Below are 26,673 nucleotides of genomic sequence, written 5' to 3'. Positions count from 1 at the left end.
GGCTTTTAAGAGACCTGTTAGAAGTAATTATAGCAGACAGTAATGAAAACGGAGGTACTAACAGGAAATATTGTCATACTATCTATAAAGGTCACATGCTACTATAGTAGGAGACGGTTACCGGAATGGAAAATGGTTTAATTATGTATTTATCTTCAGACAGTATAACGCTTAAAGATTTATTCTGAACTTTACACAGAATTATCCAGGTAATGATTTATAGTCCTGAACACTTCCAATCTTATCAGTGTCTGAGTCAGAGCAATTAGAATGCCTGGCCACTGTCACATGATGATGACATAGGAAGACAAACCTCACACACTAATGAGTCAATGTAACTCCTTGCTCCTAACAAATAAGTGAGAATGGCTGTGCACCCTTCTTCCACGAGTTACTAGGTTGCATCACACTTCCATGCTTGTTGGGAATCTTGGCCTTTGCACATGTGTCACTGTATCTGAATGCATGTACTTCTTTGTCGTGTCTCTCTGTGTTACAGAATATGGGTATCAATGGGGAAAATCCTGTCACCAGAGAGGAAGTTACTCCTGTGCTGAGCATCTGCTGTTCAGCTGGATGCACACTGTGAATTCCCAGCAAAGATCTATCTCCCTTTTCTTTTCTTTCAATAATACCTCATTTGTCATATTTCATGAATATTAATATATATCACTAACTGTATCAGGCTGGGCGACTGAGAATGGTCTGTAACTGAGAGTGATAATGACCTTCTACAGTAATAAATATCTGTGACATGGTCGAAACAGGAAAAAGGTCGACACGGGATAGCTCGGCGTGACTTTTTATATAAAAAAGTTTTTTTTCTTTCTTTTTTATACCTTACCATCCACGTGGACTACGATTGGGAATAGAAACCTGTGCCGCGCTGCAGCGAGGTGCCTTGCCCACAGCTTGCAAGCCATGTAAGGGGACACGGCGCACTAATTGGGGTTACTGGTCATGTTACGCAAAAAACGATCGCCAAAAGAGTTTAAAAATGCCACGTCGACCTTTTCGTGTGTCGACACGGCCAGTGTCAACCATTTTAATGTGTCAACCTTTTCATGTGCCAAACCAATAATGGTCAATCTATTGACTGTCGACCTAATACATGTCGACCCATTGATCCATAACCGGGTACATGCTGGAGTAATATTGGGATTGATTTGCTGTACTGGAATGACAAATCATCTATGTCGTCTAGTGTGTACGCACAATTGCACGCTCCCGCGGGTCACATGTGACATTGTCTGGTCAGCCATGCTGCACTGTCAATCAGGCCAATATCGTATGCCCAGCCGCTCAGTTTAATGAAGGAAAAAACAAGGTATCGTCATTCATTGCATCGTGTAGTGTGTCTTTTTGGCATGTAGCCGCCCTTAAGGCCCATACACACGGTGAGATTCGGGCTATGCCTGATTCTTACTATGCGACAGGGGCTAGGTTGGCACATAGTCAGTATCTCAAGCACACTCAGTATGTGCTTGCGATACTGACTATGTTGATCAAAATTGACTTGCCTGCACAGTCTATCTATTCTTGCGATGCCGACCGTGCTTCGGCATCGAATCGGGATCGCACGGTGACTTTCAACTTGCGATCTGCACTAACTTTTCTTACGATTTTGACTATATAGACAAAATCGTAAGAAAATATCTCACCATGTGTACATTCCATTAGAGTACCATGCCTAAAATCTACTATTTTAAACATAAATATTTAAAAATAGATAAACTCTGTCTTTGCACCCTATTCCATGCATTCTCCTTTCTATTTAAATTGTTCAATGGAGCTTCCTCATAACTACAGGGAAAAAAATAAATAAAACAGTTGATGGTCAAATCTTTGTATATGAAACATTCACAGAAGTGTAGCAATACCTATGGATAAAAGGTTTTCAGATACATGCCCCACATCTGTAATTGTTTATCCAAAACAGATTTCCAGATGATTAATAATAATAATAATAAATTTTATTTATACAGCACTTTTCTCCAATAGGATTCAAAGTCGCTTTACAAGCATCAAAAACACAGAAAATAGTACAAAGGATTTAGGGAGTGATTCAGACCTGATCGCTGCTGTGCGTTTTCGCCCAGCGGGCGATCGGTGATTAACTGCGCATACGTATGCCCCACAATACGCACGCGCGTCGGACAACAACAGGCAACGCCGGTCAGCGACAGGCTGGTGCGAAAATTCTAATCGCACAGCCATTCACATGCTGATTGACAGGAAGAGGCCGTATGTGGGTGGTAACTGACCGTTTTCTGGGAGTGCTAGGGAAAACGCACGTGTTCCCAAGCGTTTTCAGGGAGGGTGTGTGAGGTCAGCTCTAGACCCAATCAGCCTGTTCTGATCGCACTGTAGGAGTAAGTCCTGGGCTGCGTACAGACTGCACACACTGGTAAAACCATTCACTGGTGAGTGAGGTGCGAATAGATTTGCAGCTGTCCGCTGACTGAGGGATTTTTAGCAGCTCGGCGTACACATGCGATCGCACACTTGCACGGCGAATATACACTCCCCTTGGGTGGTTCAGGTCTGATTTAGGCCCTAAGTCTTACAGAAAGTAGAAAACCATACAGAAATAAATAATAAAACAAAAAACCTAGAGAGCACAATAAACATAATGCATAGTTGGTGCAGTAATTTTGGGTAATAAATTCTGTGGTTTATATATTCCACCCTTGAAAGGTACCAGGCGAGGCAGCCATCTTGGGCGCACTACTGTTTGTAGGATTACCCGGGGTGGAATAGATCATATCTAGTATAGATGCATACGTCCCGCGGTGGGGGGAAGACGGCAGTTGGGAGGCTCCGGTCACTTGCTGCTCTGAATCTACGGGGCATTGCCAAGAGAAAGATGAGAGACATGAGACTGAACAATACAGAAGAGCTGAAGGCCGCTACTGAAGCATCCTGGTCTTCCACAACACCTCAGCAGTGCCACAGGCTGATAGAATCCATGCCACGCCGAATTCGGGCAGGAATTCATGCAAAAGGGGCCCAAGCCAAGTACTGAGTACATATTCATGATTATACTTTTCAGAGGGCCGACATTTCTGTATTTAAAATCCTTTTTTTATTGATTTTATATAATATTCTAATTTTCTGCGATTTTGGATTTGGAGTTTTCTTAAGCTGTAAGCCACAATCATCAAATTATAACACATAAAGGCTTGAAATATCTCACTTTGTATGTAATGAGTCTATATAGTATATCAGTTTCACCTTTTAAGTTGAATTACTATTCTAATTTTCTGAGATATTATTCTAATTTTCTGAGCTTCCCCTGTATATGGGAAAATTGTTATGTTGAGTAAAAAAAAAAAAATTAAGATTAAAAATTAAACAATGGGGATATCCCATACAATCTATGGTGAGAATAATCTACAGATAAAAGATTATACTGACACACACAGAACAATACATAACAGTAATAGAAAAATCCTCATATGCCCTTGTGGCCAAACCCATTTACTGATAGTCATCTGCAGACATAACAAAAAGGTTATTAAAAAATACAGATATATTAGAGAAAAAAATCATCCACGTGTAAATGTTTCAAAGTCTAAACTCAATTCATAAATAATACACTGAGGTACAATTCACTTCAGTGTTATGTACATTTATTTGACATCACTTTGTTGAAGGGTATCTCCATTAAATATAATATTGTTATTAAATACACAGGGGGGGATTTATGAAAGCTCAGAGAGATTTAAAATTGTCAGAGATAAAATACCAGCCCTTCGGCTTCTATCTGACATGTTACAGGCTGTGTTTGAAAAATGACAGTTAGGAGCTGGTTGGTTGGTACTTTATCTCTCTCAATTTTATCTATCTCCAAACTTTGGTAAATATGCCCCATAATATAACATGTCCAGGGTTTGTTCTTGCACATTATATTTATTATCCCATTTTATCTTCTGTATACTACTGGTTACGTACAATTGAAGAGTCTTGAGACATTTACAGATACAGAGTACAGTATGTAACATTTACATCAATACCTTACAAAGCCACAAAATACATCCCTTCGGCGTTTCTCATTCTCGTCAGCAATACGGTAAGGACGTTGAAAAATCTGTCACAAATTTCTCCACACCCTATCCTCTTACCCTTCTGTGTGCATGCAAATATTTCATAAGAAAATATTTTCAATTCCCTTTTTGTTTAGCCGGGTAGATAAGGTTGACAGCACTGAAACAGGAAGTTTTGCTCTATACATGAGAAAATGATACTTACAAAACAATTCTACTTCAGAAAAAAAATATTAGAAGTGAATTACTAGGCCCCTTACCAGAATAGTGTTATTCCCGCCCCTAAAGAGACACAACCCCCTTTCCAATTGTCCTTTAAATCATCACAATATTACATAACAGTCCAGCTGACACTGAATGGGACTTAAGTGCACAACATAGAGGGGGCTGTAATGCAGGGAGAGTGCACAATGAAATACCACAACCCAAAAGAGTTACTGCTTTAAAGCGCCAATAAATAAATAATTAGTAATTAGTGGTCCCTCATTCGCTGCTGCGAAGGGAATGTGTATACCTCTGATAGAAAGCAAGAACAAGAAAAGAACAGCAGCGCTCGTGGGAGCAGATAATTCAAAACCAATGCAGAGTTGATATCAATTTATAATTCCAATTGTCCTTTAATGATGTATCCTTTAACTCATCACAATTTTACATAACAGTCCAGCTGACACTGAATGGGACTCAAGTGCACAACATAGAGGAGGCTGTAATGCAGGGAGTGTGCACGATGACACATAGATGTATCCTGCAGAATGTATTTCCATTTATGTTATATCCTGTACTTCAATAATAGGTCATTCTTCTCCTGAGGATGGACGGAAAATCCTTTTCTCTGCTGCTGCCGGTTGTGTAGAGTTCACCTGGCTTTATAACTACGGAGTGCAAGTAGTTTAGAACTTGTTGCCATGTGGCATAGCTGGAATTGGAAGTCACACTGTATAACACATATAAACATAAATAATATTTGTAACAAGTGTCAAGAAACCAATACATAGGAGATTGTTGTTAGACCGCTGTACAGATAACATTTTTAAAGATCACACACATTGATTCCAAGGTGCACAAACAGCTGCCTGCCAGCACATCTAGGCTGTGCAGGCAGGAAGCTACTCGCCAGGTGCATAAGCATTGCCTCCATGCCATGCTTTTGCACCCGAAATGCTTATGCACCTGGCGAGTAGCTTCCTGCCTGCTCAGCCTAGCTGTGCTGGCAGGCAGCTACCCATTGCATCCCGGATCACATTGGCTGCAAGTGACGTCACGCAGCCGCTGCGGCCCGCCCCCACAACGGTTCAGACAATGCAGCCACACCAACAGCATTTTAACGCTGTTGGCACGCCCCCTCCCGCTCCCCGACCGCCTGTGCCTGTCAATCAGGCAGAGGCGATCGCAGCCCTGCGCTGCTTTTAGCATCTCACTGGGTCTCCCGGGGTTCGCCTGCGCAGTGCACTCCCCAAAGGGCTTCAGACTGCGACCGCTGCAGCGATCCAGTCTGAATGACCCCCAAGGCGTAAGATCTATTATGAGCGTTGCTTACAATACCAGAAGTCCTGCTATCATTTATGAAAGACTATTATAACCTGTATTCATAATTAAGATGACGTACACAGTGAGAGCTATTCACAGGGCAAACTGTCTTATTACATTTACAAATTTTCCAGTGTAAAAATATTTAAAGTTTGAAATTCCCCTCATTATCATGTACAAAGAAAGAAAGAGAATATCATCTATTCCTCTATATTGTATTAGGTTTACACAGCCAGGCTGAAGGGCCTCTGCTGATAGCAGGTGTCATTTGAGACCAAACTAGTGGAACCAGTTCTGCGACAGGTACCGTAGGCGAGACCAGGGAAAGGAGGGGAATTCCTGTTTGATGAACTAACTGTCAAGCAAGATTCAGTAAAAGCGGACATTAAGGTCCGATGCTTCACGTGAACATGATGAGTCAAATGTGTAAATAACATATACAACTTATAGAAATTCACCATGGTGTCAGCACGCTACATGCATGACTACTACAGTTCTGAAACTATTGTATCATGCATATGTACTAAGCAGCTAGATATGCTTAACCGCCAACTGGACAAGAAAGCTGCATATTTGTGGTGTGTGTGTCAGAACAACAGCATTGTCTATTCTAAGAAAGTACAGATGTGTCCTCATACCTCTTTCCTCAATACGCTATGCAGACAAACAGTGGTAGCTGCTCAATCGTTCCTGGAGATAATTATATTAGGTGCTAGAAAAGGGGCGGTGTCACAAAAAACAGCAGGCGGGGGGGGGGGGGGGGGGTGCTTTCCCCCATCCCTGGTATTCCTCCAGCACACTATTACCTGTAACAATAATTGAACCTATCTGGTAATAGAATTTCAGAGAACTGGTTACATGCGTTTGCAAAGACATGTTTAGCTGCTGAGCCACGTCAAGACTTCTCCCCGATATCGGCAGTCCTAACACTACATAATGGCAGTGCCCACTTAGGGCCATGAGATTTGTCTACAGTAAGGACTCATGATAAAGGCTCACACAAAACCGCATCCAGACTGAGGGCTAGCTTACCTGAGAGCCACCCCTAATATCTTGCATTAGCACTACAAGGACCAGCATGCCTTCCAAATTCTGCTCCCATTCAATGCCTTCTGACACATGCAGACAAACAGTGGTAGCTGCTCAATCATTCCTGGAGATAATTATATCAGGTGCTAGGAAAGAGGGACGGGTCACAAACAAACAGTAGACAGAGAGGGCGGGTGCTTTTCCCCCCCTGGTATCCCCTCAGCACAATACACTATGCAGCATGAGATGCCTGGCATGAGTCAGCAGGCAGCTATACTAACTTTGGGCGTCTTTTTTTGCTGAAAATGCATCCTATTTAAAAAAAGCCATCTCTTAGGTGGGAGATTATTTTTACCCAAATCCTGACAACATTTGTGAAGGCATCTGCTGCATTTGTGAGGCCAAAGTTAGTAGAGGTAGGCACATTAATCATCTAGGCACCTCCTCCATGTTACGTCATTTGTGGAGCGTTAATAAAATGTATTTTTACAAAATTATAATAATTTGTAAAATATTAACAGCAGGTAGTATCAACTACCACTAGTTTGGACCAGCCCATGAAATCTCCACCACCAGCATTCTCATCCACAACCTCCTCATTGGTGATCAGAAGTAATCCTTGTAAAAAATTGGTGTTTGCTGGCAAAAAAAAAACCAAGCACTTCAGCCATAAAAGTGTCAGTCCCTGTCACTGAAGTGTTTGGTTTGATATAAGGGTGGGTGAGAAGGCCCAAATACAAATCCATCCTGTACCACTTTTCTTTTGTGCCACTGCTGTGTTGCAATGTTTCATAGATGTGCTATAAACTGCCGATGTGTTTTGATGAAAACAATATTATGAGCTGAGAGGTGGTCAAAATTGACTGGAAATGAATGTAACGGAGGATATTAATATTGTAGGGGGAAAAAGGCCCACATTTTGTCCTTTTAGCTGTTTTTATCAATTTTAAAAAAAAAAACACACCCAAAACTAAAACACGTGAGGGCGGTTTTGGCAAAACCAGACGATTGATTAGAACTAAGCGCACATCTCTAGACACTCTCCCTTACACCATAGGTTCTTAACTCTGTCCTCAGGACTCCAAACAGTTCATGTTCTCCTCACAGAATCACCCGTTTAATAATTAACTCCACCTGTGAATCTTTTAAAATTTGTCAGCTAGTAGTGAATACACCTGTGCACCTGCTAGGTGACCTGGAAAACGTGAACTGTTTGGGGTTCTGTGAACCGAGTTGAGAACCACTGTCTTAAGCTGGGTACACACTAGATGATAGCGAATCGTCTAGTGTGTGCCCACTGTGTTACTGACGATGCACAATCCCGCGTGTTGTCAGTGACATCCTCCATTGGCCCTACATGCAGGACCAACAGAAGACATCGCTAGTGAGGGCCATGCGGCCAAATGGAGAATGGCCACCACCGTCATCGGCAAGTGTGTATACACTTGCCGATGCCAGCTCCCCCACCAGGTCCCGTCACTGCCGATGTTGCTGGGTACACACATGGTCTAGTGGGCCTAATTCAGCATGGGTTGTAGTTATTTATTTATTAACAGTTTCTAATATAGCGCAGCAAATTCCGTTGCGCTTTACAACTGGACACAATTAGAAGACAAAACTGGGTAAAAACAAACAGTAATAGAGGTAGGAGGGCCCTGCTCGCAAGCTTACAATCTATGGGGAAATAGGCATTGATACATGAGGATAGGTGCTATCTATTGCATACAGTAGTTGTCCACCAGATTGCAAAGGCTCTTGGTGGGCTGCATGATATCACATCACAACAGTGATGAACCAGGGTCAGGAGGATGGGAGCATGAAGAAAGAAAATATGTGAGGGATATGTGTGTACTATACTATGGGGATATCATTGGATAGGAAAGCTATGAAGGTAATGTGATCAGTTCTGGAATTTGTTAAGCTTGTCTGAATAGGTGAGTTTTCAGGGAACCCTTGAAGGTTTGAAGACTAGAGGAGAGTCTTATTGTACATGGTAGGGTATTCCACAGATTGGGTGCAGCCCGCAGAAAGTCCTGTAATCGTGCAGGGGAGCAAGTAATGAGTGTGAATGAGAGACGTAGATCTTGTGAAGAGCAAAGGGGCCAGGCTGGGAGATATTTTGAGATAAACGAAGAGATGTATGTTGGTGTAGTATGGTTAATATCCTTGTATGTAAGTAACAGTATTTTATATTGAATACGGTAGAATACTGGTAGCCAATGGAGGGACTGACAAAGAGGGTCTGCAGACGATGAACGTCTAGTGAGGAATATTAGCATTGCAGCTGCATTCAGAATGGATTGTAGTGGTGAGAGTCTCTTCTTAGTAAGACCAGTAAGAAGACTATTGCAATAATCAATGCGGGAGATAATGAGAGCATGGATTGGGGTTTTAGCAGTGTCTTGTGTAAGATATGGTCGTATTTTGGATATGTTTCTCAGATGTATGTAACATGATTTTGAGACAGATTGAATGTAGGGAGCAAAGGACAGTTCTGAGTTAAGTATGACGCCTAGGCAGCGAGCTTGTGGGGTAGGGTTGATTGTAGAGTTCTCAACAGTGATAGAGATATCAGGTAAGTAACTGCTATTGGCCGGTGGAAATATAATGAACTCTGTTTTGGAAATATTAAGTTTGAGGTGGCGAGATGACATCCAAGATGAAATGGCAGAAAAGCATTCAGTGACACAGCCCAATACAGATAAAGACAAATCAGGGGAGGATAGGTAGATTGTTGTGCGAAAACTACAACCCTTTATACGGACATGCGGGGAAACGCCCAGCACAGGGCAAGTCCACCCGCGCATGCCGGGTCTTGTCCACCCCACCAACATGACAGCGTTCGCATAATTAGGGCTACCCTCTGCCTACGCAGCTTATCCATCTTTTGAGTCCAGCGGCTGTGTGTGACATCACTTTCCGTCGCCACGGCCTGCCCTGCCAATGGTCCGGATACTCTGAATATCAAAGAAGTGCTCAAAAAAACTGTCTCCACTGTTGCTAGGCAACAGGCTAACCTACACTCTATACGGACAATATCATAATAAGACCCAGCGCTCAACTGTAGAAAATAATCCTGTTGGGCGGGATATTTACTCACTATACATCTAACACTCAAGAGTTGACACAATATGAAGGGCTGATGGTGACTAATAGTAAATACTTTCCACTGGCAAGAGATCACTGGGTCTATATTGTGAAGGCTGCCTAGAGCTGCTGTGGTAAAAATCTAAATACAACATTTACTATGTATATATATATATATATATATACATACATATACATATATATACAAACGTGTATGTGTGTGGTTGTCTAACACAAGTGTGAATCCAAGGAAGTAGTTACAAGCTGCAGAGGAAGATAACTTCTGACACAGCTATTTTTGAACATGATCACGACTGAAAATCCAGGAACCTCTTACATCCTTTATAGGACATAAACTAATCCATGTTGAATGTATAAAACAAATTTAATAGGGGTCATAGGGAGGGATGTATCATGCATTGCATATTGCATGCGATTCATCCCGCCACTCATTGCACGCACAACGGTGCTTATTAACACAGAAAGCTTGAATAATATTGAATATAAACGTCAAGGTCGGATCCGTATGAGGTGTGAGGACATCCGGCCTTATGACCAAGGAGTTCTATTGCACAGGAAGGTTTGGGGAGGAGGGATCCTTCAGCTCCCTCTCAGGGGAATTCTGAGGAAAGAAGCCCATAGGCTTCTATAGGCAATGCTAACCGGAGCTTGATACGTATGGGGACTGCGGCAAACCTCAGAATACGGCAGTTTTCTGAGGTTTGACAGCATTTTGCGGTTAGTACATCCCACCCATAGTCTTTCAGGTTTGTGATAATAATTTCAATCATTTTAATTGCAAAGTGAAAGGTTTATGGGGGTAATTCAGAGTTGATCATAGCAGCAAATTTGTTAACAGTTAGGCAAAATCATGTGCACTGCAGGTGGGGCAGATATAACATTTGCAGAGAGAGTTAGATTTGGGTGGGATTCTGTTTCTGTGCAGGGTAAATACTGGCTACTTTATTTTTACACTGCAATTTAGATTTAAGTTTGAACACACCCCACCCAAATCTAACTCTCTCTGCACATGTTATATCTTCTCCCCCCCCCCCCCCCTGCAGTGCACATGGTTTTGCCCAACTGCTAACAAATTTGCTGCTGCGATCAACTCTGAATTAGGCCCAATATATCAAAGTTTAAACTGCAGCTTGACTCTCTCATTGCATGCAAGGATGCAGCGTTTTCTCAATACCGCAACAGTAGTGCAGTGCCAGCCCAAATTTAAAAAAAAAAAACTAACTCTAGAATAGAAACTACTTTAAATGGCAAAATATGCATTTTTGTGTGCGAAGATGAAAACTAGTTTAATGTGAAGATTATTTCAAACAGTCTTACATATAAATAAAGGATGGTATATTGATATTACTTGTAATAAGAATCTGAGCTTCAGCCATCTTACAACTGATATTGGGACAGTATGACTGATATGAGGCGCAGTCTAGTGGCCGTGAGGGGAAGCAGTGGTCTCCGTGCCCTGTGCTGATGGGAAATGTAATAGAGAACATTACACACGTTAGAGGTCTTGCTACCTCATTTATTGAACCAGACCCGTAATTAATATGATCTGCTTTTATATATATATATATATATATTTATATATATATAACAATTAAGTTATTAAGTTCTCAAACTTGTAGCCATGGCAGCAATGGACAGGAACATCACTTTAGTTTGATGACGTCGGCATATCAGTCTCACAGTTGTGTTGTTGTTAATCTATGGCAGTCTCTTCGTGAGTGGTGTCTATTATTATCTGTGCATGTTTTGGTGTGCCATCTTGAGAATGTCGAAGCTTGAAGTAGAGCAACGATCGAACATTAAATTTATTGTTAAACTTGGCAAGACTGGAAGCGAAATCAGAGAATTGTTAATGCAGGTTTCCGGGGATAATGCTATGAAGAAAACAGCAGTTTTCAAGTGGGTGAAACGTTTATCTGAGGGAACAGAAAGTGTCACTGATGATGACAGATCAGGACTGCCAGCAACGAGCAGAACTGAAGAAAACATTGCAAAGGTTCATCAAAATGTGCATAAAAATTGTCGGCTGACTGTCAGGAGCATAGCGGAGCAGTCGATGGCAGATAGGAAGTGAAGGATCTTGACATGAGGAAAGTTTGTGCAAAAATGGTCCAAAAGGATCTCACCGAAGAACAAAAGCAAAGAAGAGTTGACATTTGCTAAGACCTTTTGGATAAGCAAGATAACATTATGAGGCATGTCATCACCCTGAAACTAAACAGAAAAGTGCACAATGGAAGACAATTTCCATTTATCCACGACCAAAAAAGTTCCTGTCAGTCCAAATCAAGAGTCAAAACAATGTTGATAACTTTCTTGCTATTAGAGGGATTGTTCATTATGAGTTTGTACCAACTGGACAAACAGTCAACCTAGTTTACTATTTAGACAAAAAGAAGAAAAAGTATTCCAAAATGGGGCACTCATTTAAACTGATTGGGCTAGTAATCCTAAATAGGATATACAGTGGAACTCCCAAATAAATTTATATTAAAACATAACCTTTATTATTACTTGTATAAAATACTATATGGAGCTTGCGAAGAATTACAAGAAAAATGTGAAACAGTGAAAATGTGAGAATATAAAACAAAAAGAAAAAGAATGAACACACACTAGTCTCTGATTAATTTGGTTAGGGTATACTAGGTAATCTTAATCATAACAGGTCAGACCATGTAAATATGCCTAAGATTAACGTTTAGAATCCATACGACAAATCCTGAAATCGGTCAGTAACTACATATATGGGGTATAATATCAATATAAATATAATTATTTGTTCCCCTCAGTTTAAATGAGTGCCCCATTTTGGAATACTTTTTCTTCTTTTTATCTATATGATCAATTTATTCCAGGGAGCACCCCCATTCAATAATAAAATAATTAATAATAGGACAATTCTTTATGAATTTTCTTATATGGGATGTGGGAGTTAACTGATTGACACAACATTTTCATTAATTTTATGATCTGTGCAGATATTTCTTTCAGAACTAGTTTACTATTTGTAAGTACTGAAAAGGCTGCAAGAAAAAGCTAGATGGAAACGAACCAAACTTTTTGCCAACAACTCATGGATTTGGCATCACGGCAATGCACCTGCTCACACAACACTGTCTGTGAGGGAGTTAGCTTGTAAACAAATAACTGTTGGAACACCCTCCCTATTCACCAGATCTAGCCCCCAATGACTTTCTTCTGTTCCCAAAGATAAAGAAAATATTGAAAGGAATGCCTTTTGATATTGATGACTTCAGGAGTAATACAATGGCAGCCCTGAAGGCCATTCCACAAAACCAGTTCCAAAATTGTTTTGAAGGGTGGACAAGGTGCTGGTATTGGTGCATAGCTTCCCAAGGGAAGCACTTTGAAGGTGACCACAGTGATATTAAACAATGAGTTATGTAGCACTTTTTTCGGCGATGAGTTTGCAAACTTAATTGTCAGACCTCGTATATATATATATATATATATATATATATATATATACATATATGCTACAATACCAATATTGCCTTACAGTAACCAATTAAAGGTAAATTACTTTAAAATCACATGGTTCATTAAAAAATTTTTTTGTAAAGGCTGCTTCCCCAATGGTAGTCCTTTGACAGTAAGGTCTAAAAGGGGTCTATGGAGATCTTGGGGAGCGCCAAACTCCAATTGAACAGGTTAAAAAAATCCCCTTAAGTTTCCTATTTTAAATATGCTTTTGTGAAGATGAAGAACTGGATCCTCTTTCAGTGTCTACAGCGAGACCCTCGCCCCAGAGTACACCCAATAAATATCGGACCTGTGAGCTGAATACTGTTGTAGGGTAGCTGCTCTCCATTATATTCCCAGCTGAAGACAATACCAAAACCCAAGCTGGATAGGTCAACTACCGTTTTACCTGAGAGTTGAGTTTCTATAATCTAATAGGAGCAGCTAGTTGCATTAAGTTTTTAAAGAACGTACCATTTTCTACTCTGATTGAGGATTGAAGTGCATTTTGGAAGTTCACACATTTGAACACAAAACACGTTGAATGATATGTTTCCATGACCGAAAAAGTGGGGTTCAAAGGGCTGTCAGTGAGCAAACATTTTTTAAGGGGAGACAGCGAGTTACAACAGCATTTAACCCACGACAGCCACGTTACAAGTGTGATGTAAGGTTTTAATGGGATGCAGTCAAAATACCGGCAGTCGCGATCCCAATGACCAGAATCCCGACACATCCCAGAAGTAAGTACCGGGGGTCGGGGTTAGGATTAGGCTCCAAGGGGAGGGTTAGGCTATTTGGGTGGGGGAGGGTAGGTTAGGCTGTGAGGGGGGTGGGGGGGAGGAATTTAGGGTTAGACTGCTGGAATGAGAGGTTAGGGCTAGGTGTAGGGAGAAAATTCCACAATGTATAGGGATTCTGGACATTGGAATCCTGCTGTCAGGATCCTGACTACAGATATTTGGGACCCAACATGCATGCATGCATACATACAATTTAGATAGATAGACAGATAGATAGATAGATAGATAGATAGATAGATAGATAGATAGATAGATAGATAGATAGATAGATAGATGTTTTTAATTTATCGCTGTTTCCTATTTTACACTTTATTTCATTCCATGTCAATTTGTTGTACCCAAGCTTGCTATTGTAATTCATGCCTACCTATTTGTACTCGTTGTTGTTCTAAATATGAATAGTTAATAAATTATACGCAACTTTATTTAGACCCCAAAATGCTGCTTATCTCACGAAATATCTATTTTCTCTGAAACTACGTTAATAATTCAATACATGTGGTGGCAAACAACTGTATGTAGCCGCTCGCACTGCAAGCCTGTATGAGACACGGTTACAGCTGAATATAAGCAAGGCAGTCACAGTTTGCTGGTAATAAATAGAATAGTTACAGAGGAGGGGAGATTTACAGTATGGAGTGTCCAACCTCACACCTGTCTTATGATCTGGCGCAATTTACAGTGCCAAAGTACAATTTCTGGTATATAAAATAGATTTGCAAAAACATCGTTAATTTTTAAACAAGTAGTAAATTATTAGTGAAAGCTAAACAGTGGGCAATGAAGCGGAACCACAGATATAATTTGACTACTGTCCAATAAAGTTCCCTAAATATTATTATTGCTCTATTTCATAGATCCATCATAATACAGTAATGGGTTTATGAAATAGAAAATGAATAAACCAAACTAGGTTTTGAACATAATGCATGCTATTCTGAGTAATATGTGCCACAGATTGGTATTGTATGAATTTTACTAATTACTGTTATTTTGAAACTCTAAGATCACGTCAGAACAGATGTTAGCCACACTTGCCTATTCCAGGAGACTTCAGAATTTGTAGGAGTTCTCCCAAGCTCCTAGAAGAGTAGTCCACCTTCTGGACCTTCTGTGATTCGCCACATTATATCTCAGGAGGTGAGCACATACTGACAGCACCTAGGACCCAACACCCACCACCTTGATCTGATCACCAATCTTAACAAAAGCAGCTGGTCATGAGGTAAGACCCTGATCCATGGTGTCTTTGATGTGATCATGGAGACTGGAAATGGAGGAGACTGTGTGCGTCATGTACAACATGCAGTGAATGGATGACAGATAGGAGTAGATTGCACAACAATTTTGGAATCACTGTACACACGGACAGCTAAATCCAACATTCGTTGCACTGTAAAACACCCTTGCCCGGCGTCATTGAGATGCACTATATGTGTTTGAGCACTTGATTTTAATGCCTACGACTATGAGCCCTAAATCACAGACAGATCAACAGATAAGACTATCTACAAACAGACATGTTTCCTGTGCCTGGGTTTTCAAACTTGTTTGGCAGAACTCACGCGCAGTACAGCCTCACCAATATCTCCTCATGTGAGTAATAAAACTGCTGAGCAGTAAAAAAAAGTAAACATTCAAAAAAAACATGTCCTTTGAGTCAGACTTGGAAACTATGCAATTGTCACGTCCATGATCAAAGCGATTTTAGATATAAATTACATGCATACAGTCATATCAAAAAGAAAGTATCCCCTCTTATGAATTTGTGTTTTTGCATATCAGGATTAAAAGTACTGGTTGATCAATTGAATATCATGCAATAAATAGATCAAAACTGATTTGACTTGGTCATTATTTAGCCTTCACAAAATAAGCTAACATGAAGAAGCCGCATGTGAACAGTAAGTATGCCCTATGACTGCTTCCATATCAATAAAGACATTTACGCTACTAAACAAGTGCACATTTTTTTTTGATCATCAAGTGCCAGCACCCCTATGGAAAAGTAGAACCCTTGGCAGTGTGGATGCCGCAGTGCAGTTTGTGCTAATACCATGCAGAGGAGAAAAGACATCTGCAATAATCTGAGAGAAGCAGCTGGTGCAGTAATTCATTCAGGAAAAGGCTCCCAAACAAACTAAAGGTCATCATTCTAGTGACCAAGTTTATCTAGGCTACTAATAGTGAACTCTGAAGACAGTCGGCAATCTTCCTAAGGAGTAGGCATCCCAGCATATTTTCCCAAGCCATATAATGCCCCAAGAAGTCATAAAGAACACAAAAACTGTTCCCAGTGTACCATCAAACAGTATGAACAAGTATGGCTTTCAAGGAAGGATAACCTGAAGAAAGTCCAGTGTCTCATAAAACAAAAACTTTGTAATGCTGGTTAGGTAGTAAAATGGCCTAAGAATGAAACACAAGTCCTCTGGAACAATGTCCTATGGATGGTCGAGATGAATATGGATTTAATTTGGTCTTAATGCACAATGCTATGCCGGATGATAATCATAGACAACATATCATCACAACAGCCTCATACCAACAATTAAGCACGTTAGTGGAGGGTGTAATGTTGTTTTAGGGAATTGCTGATTTGAGGTTGTTTAACACCCACAGAACTCATAATCATTGATCCCACCACAAATTCCTATTCATACCTTAGCATTCCAGAGGAATGTGCTCAGTCTTTTCTTGGACCACCTCTTATAATAGATATACTCATGGACTACTGTGCTATTTTTGTATATTCTATAGAAACAGGTGCTTGATCTGTTTCAGTCTTCTTACTTTGTCTACAGCTCTCAATTATTGATAGAACTAACTGTGTAGCGGTGGATCTAGCTGGATACTCCTCTTATAAAACAGCTAGGCACTGATCACTTTGTAAGATTCCTGTCTTGCTTATTTACATTTGAGTGTACTCGCCACAATCCCCATAGGGTAACCATATCTTAGGAAGCAGACTGAGGTTTTGATATTTTTCTATATATATTTTTTTTTCATACTTTTTTTTGTTGTAATTAATGGTGCATTGTTTGTATTATATTGCATCCGGTCTCTAGGTCGACCACACTTAGGTTGACATGCATTAGGTCCCCACTATTGCCCGATGCATGGAGAGCGAAGTGAGCCATGCGAGGGGACACAGTGCACTAATTGGGGTTCCCGGTCACTCTATGAAGAAAACGACACCAATTAAAAATACAAAACAAAACTCATGTCGACCTTGTGTCATGTTGACATTGTTCATGTTGACCTAATGTTTGTGGACCTATTTTAGGTGTCAAATTAGTTACTGTCGACCAATAGTGGTTGACCTAGACAATGTCGACGTAAGTGTGGTCAACCCTATGAACCACACCCGTTTGTGTTTATTGTACCATTAAAATAATATATATAGGGGGCGTGGCTTGAGGCCTAACTGAGAGGAAGTGTCCCGAGAGAGCTCCTGCAGATCCAAACCCCTATAACCCCTCAAATAGGCTTTTACCCCACCTGTCTCTCCCCTATACCACCCCACAGTTGCCCCTGCTAATTAGGGCACTAAGGGAGTGAGCTGCGGAGCCGGAGCACGGGCTTGCCCTGTGCTTGCGGGTTGCGGCCTTCCCTGAGAGACGAAGCCGGGGCCTAAATTTATTCATACCCCCGCCCAGGATCGCCCGCCGCCCGGCCGCTGAAACGCTGCCCCCAGACTTACCCCATCATCACACCACCTACCCCTTGCCTGGGGAGGCCTGACAGGGCGGACGAAGAAGAAACGTGTGCTCCTAAAAGTGCAGGGCCGGAGCCAAACAGAATCGCGGAGCTCCGGTGGCGGCGGCCATATTGGGTGTGGCGTCTGACGAGACGCAGACGCTACACCGCTCCAAGAAGCCTGCTGGCCGCGATAATTGACGGGGGGGGGGACAGGCGGAGGCTGCTGAGGGGCCTGGGAGCATTTAACAGTGAAATAAACCCCTGGGGGCGCCGCTATAACTGCCCATAAGAAGTTACACCATATATTAATGACGGCGGCCATCTTGGAGGTGGCAGACCAGGCACATCCTATATCATCTGCACTCTGCTGCCCCTGCTGGAGCTGTGAAAACACAATCTCCCTATTATCATAAGGAATCAAAGCAAAATCTCAACCCAGCAGCTGCTATTTCTTATCTCTTACATCACATCTCATACAACCACGGAAAAGTGTGTTGTAAATCGGGACGCTCTCCCGTGGACCCCTCTCACTGTCTTCATAGGTTAATAGGAACAAAGACCTATAAATGATGTAATTTCACGGATGCCTGACTTCCCCCTCACCCGGACCAACTGTTGAACACGTAACATCCAAGTGGACCGTTCTTGTTACCACTCCTTAAACGGACGTTCTACTTTCACCAGATATTATGAGCAGAGCGAACACCAGAGCAAAAAAATCAGGAGCTTCTCAAGATATCTCACAACACTTCTCACGCCGGGAAAAACCGTCAGAAGCATCGTCTCCATCCTCACCGATGCCCACCCCCATCATGGATCAGACAGATGCACCCTCAACTAAGGCGGACATCCAGTCCCTCCAGAACATGATACTAGACCTTAAGAGTTCATTTACGACAGCTCTCCAGACAGCGATCGGGGAATTAAAATCTGACGTGGCGGCACTGGACTCCCGCACAACCGCATTAGAATCACGGGTGGACCACCAACAAAATCTCCACAAACAAGTGGGGGAGGACATGAGCTACCTATCCAGCGAACTGGAAATCCTTAAGGATAAAGTTGAGGACAGCGAAAATCGCGAAAGGCGGAACAACTTACGCATCCGCAATGTTCCGGAATCTATCACAGCCTCTGAATTGGAACCATACCTCCAACGCTTGTTTCTACACCTGGTCCCGTCGCTTTCAAATTCTGCCATCTCGATAGAAAGAGCTCACTGCGCCTTGAGACCTAAACCAAAGGACTCGGAGCCTCCCCGCGATGTTATTCTCCGATTTCTGTCCTTCAAGATTAAAAATAGCATTACTCTGGCGTGCAGAAATTCAACCTCAATTTTATTTGAAGACTCCCGGCTTCAGATTTATCAAGATCTGTCACCAGTGACCATTGCTAAGCGACGTGATTTACGCTCTGTTACCTCCACACTGTGTGACAATGGTTATAAATATCGCTGGGGATTCCCTTTTCGTCTCATTGTGGAGATTGATGGCAAAATTTACACCATTCGCTCTCCTGATGATGGGGACAAATTGCTTCGAAAGTTGCAGCTGACCCCAGCTGCTACCTCATAGACGTGAAGCTCCTGCCGTTTAATTTCAATGTTTTTATAACGTTTAATCTACTCGATTTTGTTCGCAATCTTGCTCAACTGTTATGTAAGCCCTGTTTTAGGTACCGATCCATACGCAATTGCTCATTAACTCTCTTCTTAGAAGGTTCTTGCTGACAGACCTTTATGCCTCACGTAGTACTATGTTGTCGTCTCGCTGGGTTGGTCGGCGGCTGGGAGCCATTGCCGTATACATAGATTAATGGATTGAATCCTTTTCCGAAGCCGTGAGGGCTGTCTCTGGCGGCCGACCTGCCCAGCGATCATACCATTGGTTTTATTGTTAACACTAAATTGTTACTATTTGTTATATGATCACTCATACTATCGGGTTCTATATTTAGGAATATCGCACCCCTGAAGTAGATCTTAGTTTGCTACACAACGGTCCGCCCGACCTGTTTATTAGTGGTTTCGGATGAGGGGCGTCAGTGTCCTATCTTGATACCTCCTCCCCCGAATCTTAGGGATTAAAGTTATTATCACGCATAGAGGGGCAATACCCTCGTCTGTTATATTGTATTTGTGTCCCGCCAGCGAGCTCTCTCATTTTTCTCTTCTTTGAGAGCTCAACCTTGGCAGCCGAGTATCCTGCCTACTGGATACTACGTCTGCTTTATTCTTTTTTGTTCTTCTTTCTTCTGTTCTCCTCCTCTTATAGACCCCGGTTACAGTACACCTGTATATTGACACCCCTGTAACCACAGAAAGTTTGTTTAATTTAATTTAACTAACATTGTTCGTACACAGAATTATATACTCCTATTTTGCTCTTTTTTTTTTTTTTTTTGTCTCTTTCGCCCATATTAGCAGAGTCCGGGACCCTAGAGATCTCCAGCGAATTATCTCATCTTCAGCTTCAAACATGCCGCTAAAATGCCTGTCCATTAATGTCAAAGGGCTGAACACTCCCCAGAAACGCTCTCATCTCCACAGATCTCTCAAAACATTAAAAGGTGACGTGATTTTCTTACAGGAGACACACTTGAAATCAGATTCCCATCCCTCCCTGACATCTAAACAATTTCCTATGGTCTGGTACTCCAATCATACAGCAAAAAAACATGGGGTGGCTATCTTAATAAGGGGGTCCGTCCCTTTCCAATTCTTAGACTGTAAGCACGACAATGAAGGCCGATACGTAATGGTGAGAGGAAAAATTGGACACGAGGAGGTTACCTTGGCTAACCTGTACGCTCCAAACACTGCCCAATCCAAATTCTTTCATAAATTCTTTCATGACCTTGACTCATATAGATGAGGTAAAATACTTGTTGGTGGCGATTTCAACATGGCTCTCACGGGCATGGACAGGTCCGGACCTTTGCGTAGTAGTCAAACCCCGAATTCCTCCGTATTACACAGGGGCATGGCCGAGGCTGGTTTGTTCGATGTCTGGCGATTCCTTAACCCGACCACCAGGGACTATACCTTCTACTCTAATCCGCACGATGGGTACTCTCGTATTGATATGTTCTTGAGTTGTGCACCTCTCTCCCGCACCGCTCGCTTTTCCTCGATAGTCCCACTTACCTGGGTAGACAACGCAGCTTTAACTGCGACATTTGAAATTTTTTATATCCCTGACGGTAGACCGACATGGAGACTAAACGAGACACTATTGAAGATCCCTAAGTTTCAGGACTTAATTAAGACAGAACTTCGGGATTATTTTGTGGTTAACGTAGAAGGTGACTGCAATATAGCCACTATATGGGAAGCCCATAAGGCGGTTATCAGGGGATCCATTATCCAATTTGCATCCCGCCGTAAGAGAGACCGAGAAAGCCAAATTGCCCTTTTAACGGATAATATTGCAACATTGGATCAAGAACATAAACGCACACGCTCTAAGAAAACTCTAGCCGAACTTTCAAAAGCACGTGATGACCTACAATCTCTCTTGGCAGAGAATATTGAGCGCTCGCTTCGATGGGCCAATCAATCATTTTACGATAAAAGTAACAAGGCACATACTTTATTAGCTAACCAATTACGTGCCAAAAAAGCTAATCAATGCATCCATACTATTAGACAACCTTCAGGTAACATTACCTACGACCCCAAAAAAATTAATGGTATCTTCTATGACTATTATAGGACACTCTATAACTTTGATCCTCCGTCCGACCCCTTAGCACAAGCCGATCAGGCACAACAATATTTAGATTCATGCGCTCTCCCTCGTATAGACGAGGAAACTAATTCTGCTCTCAATGCTGATATTTCTGCTGAGGAAATTGAAGCGACTCTGAAAACCCAGAAACCTTCGAAAGCACCCGGTCCGGATGGCTATCCGATGGTGTATTACAAAACCTTCGCCCCGCAACTCATCCCTCATATGGCCTCCCTGTTTAATAAAATATTACGGGGTACGCCCTTCCACACTGACTCCACGACGTCCCGCATTACTGTAATCCCGAAACCTGGAAAAGATCCTTCGCATTGCACAAATTACAGACCCATATCTTTGATAAACACCGATCTCAAACTCTTTGCCAAAATACTAGCAACTCGCCTGAACGCTGTGTTGCCATCATTAATAGATCCTGACCAAGTGGGATTTATCCCTGGCCGTCAGGCCTCGGACAACACCAGACGCACTATTAATTTGATCCACCAAATAAACTCGACGAAAACACCAGCGATTGCCCTGGCGCTAGACGCCGAAAAGGCATTTGATCGCATTTCCTGGCCCTTTTTGTTTTCTACTTTATCTACGTTCGGCCTCCACGGTCATTTCATCACTGCAATAGCGGCCCTCTATTCCAACCCCTCATCTATGGTCCTGACCAATGGATTAAGCTCACCTCGATTTAATTTGAAGAATGGTACGCGCTAGGGCTGCCCTCTTTCACCCCTACTTTTTGCTCTATGCATCGAACCTCTTGCGGCCCGTATTAGACTTAATACGGACATTGGGGAGATTACAGTGGGGGAGAACTCATACAAAATATCTTTATTTGCGGATGACGTGCTCTTGACTTTATCTAACCCTTTGATTTCTCTGCCTAATCTACAAAAAGAATTCCTACTATACGGTTCCCTCTCTGGTTACAAAATAAACCACACCAAATCTGAGGCCCTTGCATTTAATATCCCACCCCAGACCCACTTGATTCTAACCTCCTCTTTCCCTTTTCTTTGGAGACCCTCGGCTATCAAATATCTCGGCATATTCATTACTAAATCCTACACCAGCCTTTACCAAACTAACTATGTTCCTATGATTAAAACTTTCACCCAAGACCTGGATAAATGGGACAGATTATTCATTTCATGGATTGGACGGATTAACGCCCTGAAAATGAATCTCCTTCCCCGTATTCTTTACCTATTTCAGACCATTCCGATAATGGTGCCCCGAGTGACTTTGACCTCATTGCAATCATTGTGCAACAAATTTATTTGGGCACACCGTAAATCTCGATTAAGATGAACACTGCTGACCAAAAGTGCTACCTCAGGCGGATTGGGATATCCTAACCTCCAGGCTTATTTTAATGCCTGTCACCTTAATCATATGGTGTCCTGGCATTCCCTCCAAGGGAACAGAAAATGGGTCGATATTGAGAACTCAATGTATCAGTGCGTCCCCCTCGACTCTCTTCTATGGCTCCCCAGGTCCTGCAGACCAGCCTCGGCCTACTCAATCCCCACGATTAAATTCACCCTTGGATTATGGGACAAACTCCGCAGCACCTACAATCTAACCTCACACCCCTCACCTTTAACACCTATCTGGGGACATCCTGCCTTTCCCCCAGGCTGCGAACGAAAAATGGCGGCTCCATGGCAATCACAGGGTATCACAAGATTTATCCATGTTAAAGGCCGTTCAGCACCGACCTCTTTTGGAGAATTTCAGGAACGCCTTGGATTGCCATCCTCGTGCCATTACCATTACATCAAAATTCTTAGCTTTCTCAAATCTCAGCTTAAAAATATATCTTTGAAACCACTCACCTCCTTTGAACATATGTGTTTACTTTTAATTGGCAAAAAAGGGAATATCTCAACAATATACAACTCTATTCTGACCCCAGACCCCCCTGACCGTGAATCCCATGAATTAGCCTGGGAATCAGATCTCTCCCATCCGTTGGAAGATGATCAATGGGAAGAAATCAGAATGCGCATTGCTAAAGCCTCCATTAGTGTGGCACTCAGAGAAACATGCTATAAGGTCTACACCAGGTGGTACTTAGTTCCCTCCAGACTTCATTCCATTTACCCCACGACATCAAATCTGTGTTGGAGACTCTGTGGAGAGGAGGGCACCTTTTTCCACATATGGTGGACGTGCCCCTCTATTCGCCCCTTTTGGGAAATGGTAGGAGCACTTATTGCTCAAACATGCGGACATAATCTAGACCTCTCCCCTGAAACTGCTCTTCTGCATGCTCCCATACCATTGCTACCCAAACTCCAAGACAAGCTTACCATGTTACTTTGCATGGCGGCTAAATTTCTGATCGCTAAATGCTGGAAAGACCATAAACCTCCCTCCAAGGCATTACTGATGACCAAGATTAATTATATGGCCAGTATGGAATATATTACAAGCCTGAGGAACAACACAGTGGCCCAGTTCCACAACATCTGGTCTCCTTGGTACCTCGCTCGGTCTTTATTGATGCCCGGACTATGTTGATATTGCTAACTATGCTAATACCTCTATCACTTCTGTTGTCCCCCCCTCTGTTATCAATACAGTGGACTGTTCCCATCCTCTTGCCTCCCGATATGTAATTTTCCCATTGTTTCCCCTTTATTAAGATATATTCTCTAGCTTCTTCTCACCCTCCCTTTCCTTTTGCTTTCCTACTCTTACTCTTCACAAGATTACACTCTGTTTTGGTATAAATTTTATACTATATCGGTAAAATAAAATGAGAAAAGTCAGATACACGTGTAGAGTTATGCAGGGCGCAAATTACTAATACCTATTGGCCTATAATTCCATGAAAATGTCTCTATTGTTCTGATTTGGTATGTAAAATGTTTGTTTTCATGTTCAATATCATTACCCTGCGCAAGTTTGTTCTTGTTACTGTTTTGATTACTGACCAACCTCAATAAAAATTCTAACTTTAAAAAAAAAAAAAATAATATATATAAAAAATTAAATATTTTTCTAACTTTTTTTTTATCAGTAAAGGATTCTATGGGCAAGATTCAATTCTTTTTGCAGGTCTCTGCACCCACGCCCGCCCGCCGGCAGCTATTCAAATGTTGCTGCTGACGGGCGCGAGTACTTCATTTCAGCTCGCTATGAGCTGAAAAGTGTGAAAACAGGACTTTTCGTGTCACGCCTATTCGTTCAGTCGGGTTTTGCCACTTTACGTGGCTAAACCCAACTGATATGTGTGCGATCAGCGCGATAATGGCGGACAGCTCAATGTCGCCCCGCAATCTACCGTCACCTTATACAGGAGATCGGGAGCGATTAAACAAGTGAATTCCTATGTCTTATATATATTTTCATATACATATCTTCTACAAAATACCAAACTGGATATTAATACACACACACACACACACACACACACACACACACACACACACACACACACACACACACACACAGTATATGGAATATATATGATATACGAGTGTATATGCGAGGGTTGGTGAGCTGAAATGTGCTAAATGTGACCTGTTTGAGCGCTCAAACTGGACTTTTTGCATCGTGCCCATTAGAACCAATGTACTTGATGTGTGTATTGTGATGTGATGCTTTAAAAAAAAGTTTATAAAACCCCCCAAAAACAATAGCTCTTACTGGAGATACAGTGGAGACAGGTGAAATTAATGTCCAAAGTTTCTGAGGCCCCTGCTGTGGATTACATAGAAGCATTGTTACTTAGAAGCAGCAGCTATAGCTCTAATATGGTAATGCAGCAGGAGGCGTCATGCCACACAAGTTGGCCGCCGCAAGTCCTACCAGGAAATCTCCGTCCTCTGCAATGGGATGCGGTCATGTGATCATTGCTCGGTATACTGGTGGTCACCATGCCGACACCAGAATCCCGAGCGCTCAGAATGCCGGCAGTCGGAATGCCGACCCACAGGCTATATTCCCACTCGTGGGTGTCCACGACACCAATGTAGTGGGAATGGAACCTGTGGCAAGAGCAGCAAGGGCCTTCATCTAGATCGACCCCCCCGCTGCCGGCATTCTTCTGTCAGGATCCTGGGGTTGGTATGCTGAGCTCCGGGTTTCTAAACGCCGGTCTCCCAGCCCCAAACCCTCTGCAACTCCAACCACATCTGAATCAGGCCCAGTGTGCATATTTATTGTGTATATATTTCTCTTGGTATATCCATGGTTGATGGAACATGTACTGATTGAAACCAACTGAACTGTGTATACAACATGTCCTACATTGTACACAGCTCTGTTGTATAAGAACCACCGAAGGACATCCATGTAATTCCCAACTGAGGATCCAAGTGTGCTGAAATAACCCCAACTCTAGACTTAATAGCTTAGGGGGTAATTCAGATCTGATCGCTGCTGATCCTAACTGCGCATACGTATGCACCGCAATGCGCACGCACGTCAGACAACAACAACGGGCATCGCCGGTTAGTGACGGGATGGTGCGAAAAATCCGATTGCACGGGCATTCACAAGGTGATTGACAGGAATAGGCGGTTTGTGGGTGGCAACTGAGCGTTTACTGGGAGTGTTCGGGAAAACACAGGCGTGTCCAAGCGTTTTCAGGGAGGGTGTCTGACGACGGCTCCGACCCCGAACAGCCCGTTCTCATCACACTGGAGGAGTAAGTCCTGGGTTGCGCACAGACTGCACAAAGTGGATTTTTGCAGCTCAGCTACACATGCGATCGCACACTTGCACGGCGAATTTACACTCCCCCTATAGGCGGTGACTATCTGGTCGCAGGACAGCAAAATTAGCAGCCCAGACAAACATTGTAGGAAAAGCTCAATCATTTCTTTGAATCGCTTTAAGGGAAATGAAACCATTCCAGTAAGGTGAAAAAAAGAGAATTTCTTAGTCACTTACAACACCATGGACTTTACAGTTACTAATATTACTTCTTTATTTATAGAACATGTCTGACTGGGAACAATGTATGTACACAAAGCACCAGGGCTGTAACTGGGTGTGTGCGGAAGAGGCAACACACATAGCGCAGCAGGGTAGTGGGCGCTGTTGGCGGCACTTGTCAGTTATCTCTTTAGATTACTTTCACCAGCAGCTTCCCCTCTTTTTGAAGGCCAGCATCTCCTGACCTCCCCTGTCTCCTATTCTGACCTCTTCTGTCGCTAATACCTATACAACATTCATAAACTCAACTTGAGATTTCTTTGCTACTACTGTCCTTTATTA

General features: G+C 42.4%; 1 protein-coding gene across 3 annotated transcripts in view; it reads right to left on the bottom strand.

The window, feature by feature from the left end:
* Positions 1–26,673, bottom strand: part of LYN (LYN proto-oncogene, Src family tyrosine kinase) — a 117,136-nt gene that overhangs the window by 58,239 nt on the left and 32,224 nt on the right. The gene's annotated exons all lie outside the window — the stretch shown is intronic.

This window comes from Pseudophryne corroboree, chromosome 5 (genome assembly GCF_028390025.1).
Source record: "Pseudophryne corroboree isolate aPseCor3 chromosome 5, aPseCor3.hap2, whole genome shotgun sequence".
Classification (NCBI taxonomy): domain Eukaryota; kingdom Metazoa; phylum Chordata; class Amphibia; order Anura; family Myobatrachidae; genus Pseudophryne; species Pseudophryne corroboree.
This window is presented reverse-complemented; position numbering and strand designations above follow the sequence as displayed.